This window comes from Trichosurus vulpecula, chromosome 1, assembly GCF_011100635.1.
Source record: "Trichosurus vulpecula isolate mTriVul1 chromosome 1, mTriVul1.pri, whole genome shotgun sequence".
Classification (NCBI taxonomy): Eukaryota; Metazoa; Chordata; class Mammalia; order Diprotodontia; family Phalangeridae; genus Trichosurus; species Trichosurus vulpecula.
The window spans coordinates 516,700,787-516,710,440 of NC_050573.1; positions in this window are offsets into that span (position 1 = coordinate 516,700,787).

Here is a 9,654-nt window from a genome sequence, read left to right on the forward strand (position 1 = left end):
GGGAAATTGATGCTGAGATCTAGGGTTTGAGGACCTGGGGAGGGCCCTCTATCCAATCCTATGTAGGATGATCAAATTCAAATGTTTCAGCCATTTGAAAGTTGAAAAGTCTCAGCCGGTCCCCAGAAACAATTGTCAACACCTCAAAATCATCCAGCCCACTGACACTGAAACCAGTTTGAAACTCTCAGGAGAGAAGCTAAAGATTGTGTAAAAGAGAAAACTTTCCTTTCTACCCATAGAAACCCTTCTTATATGTTCAATCAATTCAATTTAACAAGAATTAATTAGAGAGCTACTGGTGACAGATATTTTGTTAGAAAAGAGGCAGCTCAGTAGCCAGAGAGCTGGGCCTGGAGTAAGGAAGATCAATTCAAATTTGGCATCAGACTCTTACTGGAGGTGTGACCCTGGGCAAGTCCCTTAAACTCTGTTTGCCTTAATCCACTGGAGAAGGAAATAGCAAACCACTCCAGTGTCTTTGCCAAGGAAGGCCCAAGGACAATATGGTCCATGAGGTCACAAAGCATCAGACATGACTAAACAAAAACAACAACAAAATTGTGTTAGTCACCGGGATACAAAAACAGAAATGAAATTGTCCTTGCCCTTGGGGAGCTTAAAATCTATAAGAATGTTAAGGTTTGACAATATTTATGATTGGTAAAGTGGATATAGCCTTTGCTTTGGAGTTAGGAAGTTGTGAATTCTAATCTAGTGTCTGACACTTTTTAGCTCTGGAACCCTGGGCAAGATATTTGAATTTTCCCCATCTTGCTTTCCTCATTTGTAAATAAGGGTTGATAATAATGCTACTTACCGCATAGGGTTGTCAGAAGGATCAAATGAGATAATATGCTTTGCAAAGAACTACATACTGTATTAATAATATGTCACAGCATAATGTGTTGATCTTCCAATCAGCACATGTCAAAAGAACCACATCTTATAAAATGAGAGAAAACTTACTGCCTTAAGTATCTATCTCATATTAACCTTAATTTCCAGGTTTCTTAATTGAAAGGAATTCCAGTTCCTCTCTACTTTATCCACTAATATAGTCACATGTTAGATGTCAATATCACTCAAGACTGCCTCCACCTACAAGATCTGGAATGGTCAATATATTTTGTTCTGTCTTCTATTGTAGGTCGATTATCCAGAGAAGATTAAGGCTAAATGATGTAAACTTCCTCATCTTCTCTCTTTTCTGTTGCAAAATCTCTGTATTTTCATCCTCTCTCTATACTCTTTGTTTCTATATGTAAGGAAGATGTATTCTTCCCCTTTGACAAGGCTAACCTCTGCACCAGGCTTTTGATCCTATAATGACATGGTAGAATGAATACTGATCTTGGTGATAAAGAACACGGGCTTAAATCTTACCTCTACAATTCTTATTCAAGTAGAATTGGAAAGGAGCAGTTAGGTGGTACAGTGGGTAAAAGTATGAGAAGTGAAGTCAGGAAGACTCATCTTGAGTTCAAATCTGGCCTCAGAATCCTGGGCAGGTGGCTTGACCCTTTTTTGCCTCAGTTTCCTCATCTGTAAAATGAGCTGGAGAAGAAAGTAGCAAAGCACTCCTGTGTTACTGCCAAGAAAATCCCAATGGGGTCCCAGAGAGTCAGACATGACTGCAATGACTGAACAACAACAGAGCCTTGAAAAAGCCTTTTGACCTCTGCGGGCTTCATTTTCCTCCTCTGTCTAATGAGAGGGCTGGACTAGATGATGTATGAAGTCCCTCCACCCCTAATTTTAAAATCCTTTGGTCCTAAAACCAAATGTGGTGATGTGGTGAATAGTGTGATGGACCTGAAGTCAGGAAGACTTGAATTCAAGACCAACCTCAGACATTTATTAGTTTGTGATTCTAGGAAAATTATTTAGCCTCTACACACTTGAGTTTCATTATCTGTAAAATGAAGATAATAATATGACCTACCTCGCAGGGTTGTTTTAAGAATAAAAAGAGATATTATTTGTAAAGCGCTTTTCAAATCTTAAAGGTTTGAACCTTTGAAAGCTTATAGAAATGCTAGCTTTTAAAAATATATTAATAATATTTTGGGAGGTCTGTGAACTTGGATGGAAAATTTATGTATTTTCCCTATAGTTTCCTTTGTAATTCTAATATTTTACTTTACACAATTAAAAACATTATTTTAAGAAGAGGTCCATAGGTTTTACTACATTGCTAAAAGTATCTCTCTGTCTCTGTCTCTCTCTCTCTTTCTCTCTTTCACACACACACACACACACACACACACACACACACACACACACAGGCAGAGGTATTCCTGTCCTAGAAAGATCAGCTAAATGATTCAGTCAATAAAATAATAGCCTTGAAGTGAGGAAAAACCTGAGTTCAATTTCTGCCTCAGACATTTACTACCTGTATGACCCAAGGCAAGTTTCTACCTCTCGCACGCTCAGTTTTCTCATGTGTAAAATTATTTGCACTGCATGGACTCCATTATAGAAAATAGATAAACAGACGCCCCCGGGGGCGGAGCCAAGATGGCGGCTGGTAAGCACGGACTAGAGTGAGCTCCGTACCCGAGTCACTCCAAAAACCTATAAAAATGGCTCTGAACCAATTCTAGAACGGCAGAACCCACAGAACAGCAGAGGGAAGCAGGGCTCCAGCCCAGGACAGCCCGGATGGTCTCTGGGTGAGCTCTATTCCACACGGAGCTGGGAGCTGGGAGCTGGGAGCTGGGAACGGAGTGGAGCAGAGCCCAGCCTGAGCGGCGTGGACGATCCAGACCGGAAGCCGGGTGGAGGGGGCCCTAGCGCCCTGAATACGTGAGCAGTTACCAGACCCCTCGACCCACAAACACCAAAGACTGCGGAGAAGGTTAGTGGGAAAAGCTGCGGGAGTGGAAGGAGTTCGCGGTTCGGCTTCCAGCCCCGGGGGCAGCGGAGGTGGGGCAGCTACAGCTGTTGTTACTTCCGGCTCCAGGCCCACCTGGTGGGGGGAATTAAGTGGCGGATCACAGCAGGGGTGCACAGCCTGCCGAAGATCTGGGCCCAGTCTGGACTGGGGGTCCTTGGGGAAGGAGGAGTGCGGCTCTGACAGAGCTGGCACCTCCCCCCCAAACGTAGAACATAGAACTCTGTAATCTACAAGCAGTCATACCCCACTGAAAAGCTCAAGGGTCAAGTTAGTTGGTTGGGAATATGGCCAGGACGCGAAAACGCGCTCAGATTCAGTCTCAGACTTTGGATTCTTTCTTTGGTGACAAAGAAGACCAAAACATACAGCCTAAAGAAGACAGCAAAGTCATAGAGCCTACAACCAAAGCCTCCAAGAAAAACATGAACTGGCCCCAGACCATAGAAGAACTCAAAAAGGATTTGGAAAAGCAAGTTAGAGAAGTAGAGGAAAAATTGGGAAGAGAAATAAGAAGGATGCGAGAAAACCATGAAAAACAAGTCAATGACTTGCTAAAGGAGACCCAAAAAAATACTGAAAAATACACTGAAGAAAACAACACCTTACAAAATAGACTAACTCAAATGGCAAAAGAGCTCCAAAAAGACAATGAGGAGAAGAATTCCTTGAAAGGCAGAATTAGCCAAATGGAAAAGGAGGTCCAAAAGACCACTGAAGAAAATACTACTTTAAAAATTAGATTGGAGCAAGTGGAAGCTAGTGACTTTATGAGAAATCAGGATATTATAAAACAGAACCAGAGGAATGAAAAAATGGAAGACAATGTGAAATATCTCCTTGGAAAAACCACTGAGCTGGAAAATAGATCCAGGAGAGATAATTTAAAAATTATTGGACTACCTGAAAGCCATGATCAAAAAAAGAGCCTAGATACCATCTTTCAGGAAATTATCAAGGAGAACTGCCCTGATATTCTAGAGCCACAGGGCAAAATAGAAATTGAAAGAATCCATCGATCGCCTCCGCAAATAGATCCCAAAAAGAAATCTCCTAGGAATATTGTTGCCAAATTCCAGAGCTCCCAGATCAAGGAGAAAATACTGCAAGCAGCCAGAAAGAAACAATTTGAATATTGTGGAAACCCAATCAGAATAACCCAAGACCTGGCAGCTTCTACATTAAGAGATCGAAGGGCGTGGAATGCGATATTCCGGAGGTCAATGGAGCTAGGATTAAAACCTAGAATCACCTACCCAGCAAAACTGAGTATCATGTTCCAAGGCAAAATATGGACTTTCAATAAAATGGAGGACTTTCAAGCTTTCTCAGTGAAAAGACCAGAACTGAATAGAAAATTTGACTTTCAAACACAAGAATCAAGAGAAGCATGAAAAGGTAATCAAGAAACGGAAATTGCAAGGGACTTACTAAAGTTGAACTGTTTTGTTTACATTCCTACATGGAAAGATGATGAGTACGATGATTCATGAGACCTCAGTATTAGGGTAGTTGAAGGGAATATGCATATATATATATGCATATATATATGTTTATGTATATATATATAAGTGAATGTGTATGTATGCATGTATCTATGTATATATGTATGTATGTGTATATATATATATGTAAAAGAAAGAGAGCAGACACAGGGTGAGTTGAGGATGAAGGGAAGATAGCTAAAAGAAATAAAATGAAATTAAGGGATGAGAGAGTAACTTACTGAGAGAGGGAGATAGGGAGAGATAGAATGGGGTGGATTATCTCCCATAAAGGTGGCAAGAGGAAGCAGTTCTAGGAGAGGAGGGGAGTGGGCAGGTGAGGGGGGAATGAGTGAACCTTGCTCTCATCAGATTTGGCCTGAGAGGGAATACCATACATACTCAGTTGGGTATCTTACCCCACAGGAAAGAAGAGGGAGGAAGATAAAAAAAAAAATAAAAGGCAGGGGGATGATGGAGTGGAGGGCAGATGGGGGTGGAGGTAATCAAAACAAACACTTTGGAAAGGGGACAGGGTCAAGGAAGAAAATTCAATAAAGCGGGATGGGTTGGGAAAGAGCAAAATGTAGTTAGCCTTTCACAACATGAATATTGTGGAAGGGTTATACATAATAATACATGTGTGGCCTAGGTTGAATTGCTCAACTTCTTAGGGAGGGTGGGTGGGAAGGGAAGAGGGAAGGGAATTTGGAACTCAAAGTTTTAAAATCAGATGTTCAAAAACAAAAAAAAACTTTTTGTTTGCAACTAAAAAATAAAATACACAGGCAATGGGGCGTAGAAATTTATCTTGCCCTACAAGAAAGGAAGGGAAAAGGGGATGAGAGGGGAGGGGGGTGATAGAGGGGAGGGCTGACTGGGGAACAGGGTAACCAGAATATACGCCATCTTGGAGTGGGGGGGGGAGGGCAGAAATGGGGAGAAAATTTGTAATTCAAACTGTTGTGAGAATCAATGCTGAAAACCAAATATGTTAAATAAATAAATTGCATTAAAAAAAAATAAAAAAAAAAGACGCCCCCATGTATAAGACGCCCCCATGTATAAGACGCACCTTAATTTTGGGGCCCAAAATTTGAAAATGTATTACATAAAGTTATCAAAGTCAAAAAAAAAAAAAAAAAGAAAATTGATAAACAGAGTCAGCATAAGATTTAGAGCTTTTGAGCTGATATGCAGTTCAATAATTCTTCTGATGTCCACTCCGTTCTAGTATTCAGAGATAAAATAAATCAACCAAACAAAAAAAAAACTAAAGTATATATTCATCTATATAGGAATGACCAATTTATGGTACATGAATGCAATAGAATACTATTGTACTTTATAAAATGATGAAAGAGATGATTTAAGAAAAACCTATGATGAACTCGTATGAACTGATGCAGAATAAAATAAGGAAAAACAAGGACAATCTATATATTGATCACAGCATTGTAAAGGAAAACAATTTCCAAAGACTCAAGAACTCAGATCAGTGAAATGCCTAATCATGACTCCAAAAGACTTATGACAAAACATGCTTCTCCCTTTTTGCAGAGAGGTGTAAAACAATTTTTCAGATACAGCCAAGTTATAAAATGAGGTCCTTTTTGTAGGTGTTGCTATTAATTTTTATTGACTATGCTTATTACTTACATAGGAGAGCTTTCATTTTTTTCCTTGTGGGGAAAAACTGTGAGGCAGAGTGATTAAAAAATAAGAAAAGAATAGAAGACATGCGATGAAGTATTACAAAAATAAACAGAAGATTAGAAAGAAGTTTAGAAAGAGACAGACAAGCAGAGTAGTATGAGTTCAATTTAATAACCATGTTCAATATAATATATAATTTTAAAATGAGCTTTTGCCAGAGAGACACATGGTTTCATAAACAATCATATTATAATGATATATTGTAGGTGCTTGTTTCTTTTTTTAAACTGAGTCTTTCTATCTCTCCCATTGAGGAGCAAAGATTCCCCATTGGTCAGTTCCACTATGGATCAACATAAGAACTATTTCCTACCTGGACTTATGGCCTTGCCATAGATGGCTTCCTATCCCCTCCTTTTTTTTAACAGTGTCATATACTACTTATCACTTGGATTATAATACCACATAATCAGTCAGAAACAACTCAGAAAAAATTATTGTAGTAAAAATTTGGCAAACTCCATCATACAATGCAATTGGTTATAATTCTCTAAGCAACAATTCTGCAAGAAACCAGCTCATAGAGTGTTTGAGACACCTTGATGATCCCACCAGAAACATTTAGGCCACAGTTTTCTGTATTTGAAAAACAAGAAAAGGAAAAGAAGGTATTCTAGTCTCTTGAGTAAAGCAGGAACCCATTTGTTGTCATTTACTTTATCCCTGAGGTCACAGCTAAGTCAGTCTTATCTGTGCTTTGGTCTCTTCACTGTACCCTGCATGCATATCTCCGGGTCTATGCCTTTGATTCCATACTTACTTCTACCCAGAATGCCCTCTTTATTCTCTTATCTCCTCCTTGAAACCTACTTTGCCTTCTTCAGTGGATAGTGATGCCTCTTTTGTTTCTTTTCTCTAACTGCAATTACAGTCATCACTGAAAAGCTCATTATTTAAATGTACTCTTATAAACAATTTTTAAAAATGTGGATTTTAAGAGTTAAAAGAGATGTCAGGGGCCATTGAGGCCAACTTCTAAATTTTACAGAAAATGAACCTGAGGCACAAAGAAGTTAAGTGACTTTCTCAACATCATATATGTAATAAATGTGAGGGGAGATTTGATCCCAGGTCTTCTTGACTCTTGAGTCCAGCACTCTATCCAGTATTCTACACTGCATCTGTTGTTTTATTCTCCAAATCTTGTCTAAAATCACCCTCTGAGCTGGAAAAGGAAATTGTTACCATCTTAGAACAAGAGGAGCATGCTAATTTATGCCTGTCAGGTATGTCTATGCCTTGTGAACAAGTCAGGGGAAAGATTCCATGATATGGTGTCAAAGCACCTGGGTTTGAAATCCAAATTGTCCACTTAACAGTCTATGCAATGTTGGACAAATTAATTACCTTTTCTGGGACTCAGTTTCCTTAACTGTAAAATTAGGGTGTTAGATTGACCAATCCATTCTCGTATATAAATAAATTCTAGTGGCTTCCAATTACCACTGCGATCAAATACAGAATCCTCTTTTTGTCATCTAAAAGCTCCTCACTACTTAGCTTTAGCCTACCTTTCCAGATTTATTAAATATTACATACCCTCACACACTCTAGGGTGCAATTTGACTTACTTGTTGTTTTGCAAACATGACATTCTATCTCCTGCCTATCATTACACAGGCTTATCTCTGATGCCTGGAATACACTCCTTTTTCACTTCTGCATCTTAGAAGTTCAAACTGATATGCCACTTCCTATAAGAGACTTTATTGCTCCCTTTTCCACCCACAGCTTCACCCTATATCTAGTACCTTCATTACCTTATAGTTTATATAGAGAAGCATCTGTCATAAATGATGTAGAACTGACTTCAAAGACAGAAAGACCTCCATTTAAGTCTCATCTGTGACACATACTGGCTGTGTAACCCTGGGCAGTTAGGTGGTGCCATAGTGCACAGAGTGCTGAGTCTGAAGTCAGGAAGAATCATCTTCATGAGTTCAAATCTAGTTTCAAGCACTTATGAGCTGTGTGACCCTGGGCAAGTCACTTAACCCAAGTTGCTTTAGTTCCTCATCTGTAAAATGAGCTGGAGAAGGAAATGGAAGACCACTCCACTATCTTGGCCAAGAAAACCTCAAATGAGGTCACAAAGAGTCAGACATGACTGAAATCATTGACTGAAGAGCACAACTCCGGGCCAATCAGTTAACCCCTAACTGTTCTAGGCAACCCCCCAGATTGCAGCCTTGAGGCCACATATGGCCTTCTAGATCCTTAAGTGCAGCCTTCTGATTGAATTCAAATTTTTATAGATTTACCAATTTGTTCTGTAAAATTTGGATTCAGTCAAAAGACTACACTTAAGACTATAGAAAGCCACATGTGGCCACAAGGCCACAGGTTCCCTATCCCCACCCCAGATGATGAGCGGCAGCAAAGATATTGATCTGCATTGGTAGGGGAAGTTTTTCTTTGGGAATTCCCTATACCAGTGAAATTATATGCATGTGCGTATATGTAAATGTCTGTATGTATACACATATGTACACATCTACACATGTAAGCATGTTTATATACACATCAATATGGACATGTATGTATGCATATACAGGAGGTAACACACATGTGCATGTCTATATGCATATGTATAATGTATGTATACATACGTATATAATGTGTATATACTTTATATAGTTTGTATACACACATGTATGTATGCATGCATGTATGTTTTTGCTTTTACATGCACATGTCTCCTCTTAAAGAATCTAAACTTCTTGAGGTCAGGGATTATTTCCTTTCTGTTTTTTAATCCCTGTTGCCTAGTACAGTGCCTGGAAAATCCAGCTGCCGTTTAATAGGTGATAAATTATCTAGATGATGCCTCAGTTTCCTAGCAGCTCTCAAATCTCGATCCTAAGGTATTTGAGGCAAGTGGTGCAGATGTCTCCTTCAATTTACTCTCCATGTTGACGGAATGACCTTGCCCCAAGGCATTCAGCAACCAAGGGAATTTTCCAGTTGTGGCCTGGGGACCACAGAGGGAAACTATAAGCCTAAAGTCATCTTTTGGTTATTACTCTGGCTCTTCCAGACTCTTCTCATTAAAGACCCTGTAGAAAAAAAATGCTCAGCTTCTTGTCCTTGATTTCTTTTTGAAACAAGTTCTCATCAATGCAGCAGTGTTTCCAGTCAATCATCCTCAGGTTTCTCTCCCTGTCTCTCTCTGTCTCTGTCTCTCTTTCTGTCTCTGTCTCTCTGTCTCTGTCTCTCTCATTTTAGATCAAAAAAGGGTTGTTTTTTGTGTGTGTGCATGTGTGTGTATGTTTGTGTGTCTGTGTGTGTGTGTGTGTGTGTGTGTGTGTGTGTGTTTTAAAGCTGAATTTCACCTGAAATCATCTTGGCTCTCAAAATTCTCCTTTCATTACTTTGCTGAAGGGAGTTGCATATGTGCAATTATAAGATACCTGTCGCACAAAAAAATGGTGTGTCGTCTTTTTCATTTGCTGGGATTGCATGAATGAAATTCATCAGGCGATTGCTGGTGGAGGCTTTCAAGTTGGCTGCATGAAACTCAACAAAATCTCTGTAAGCTTTTTATGTATCAGCATC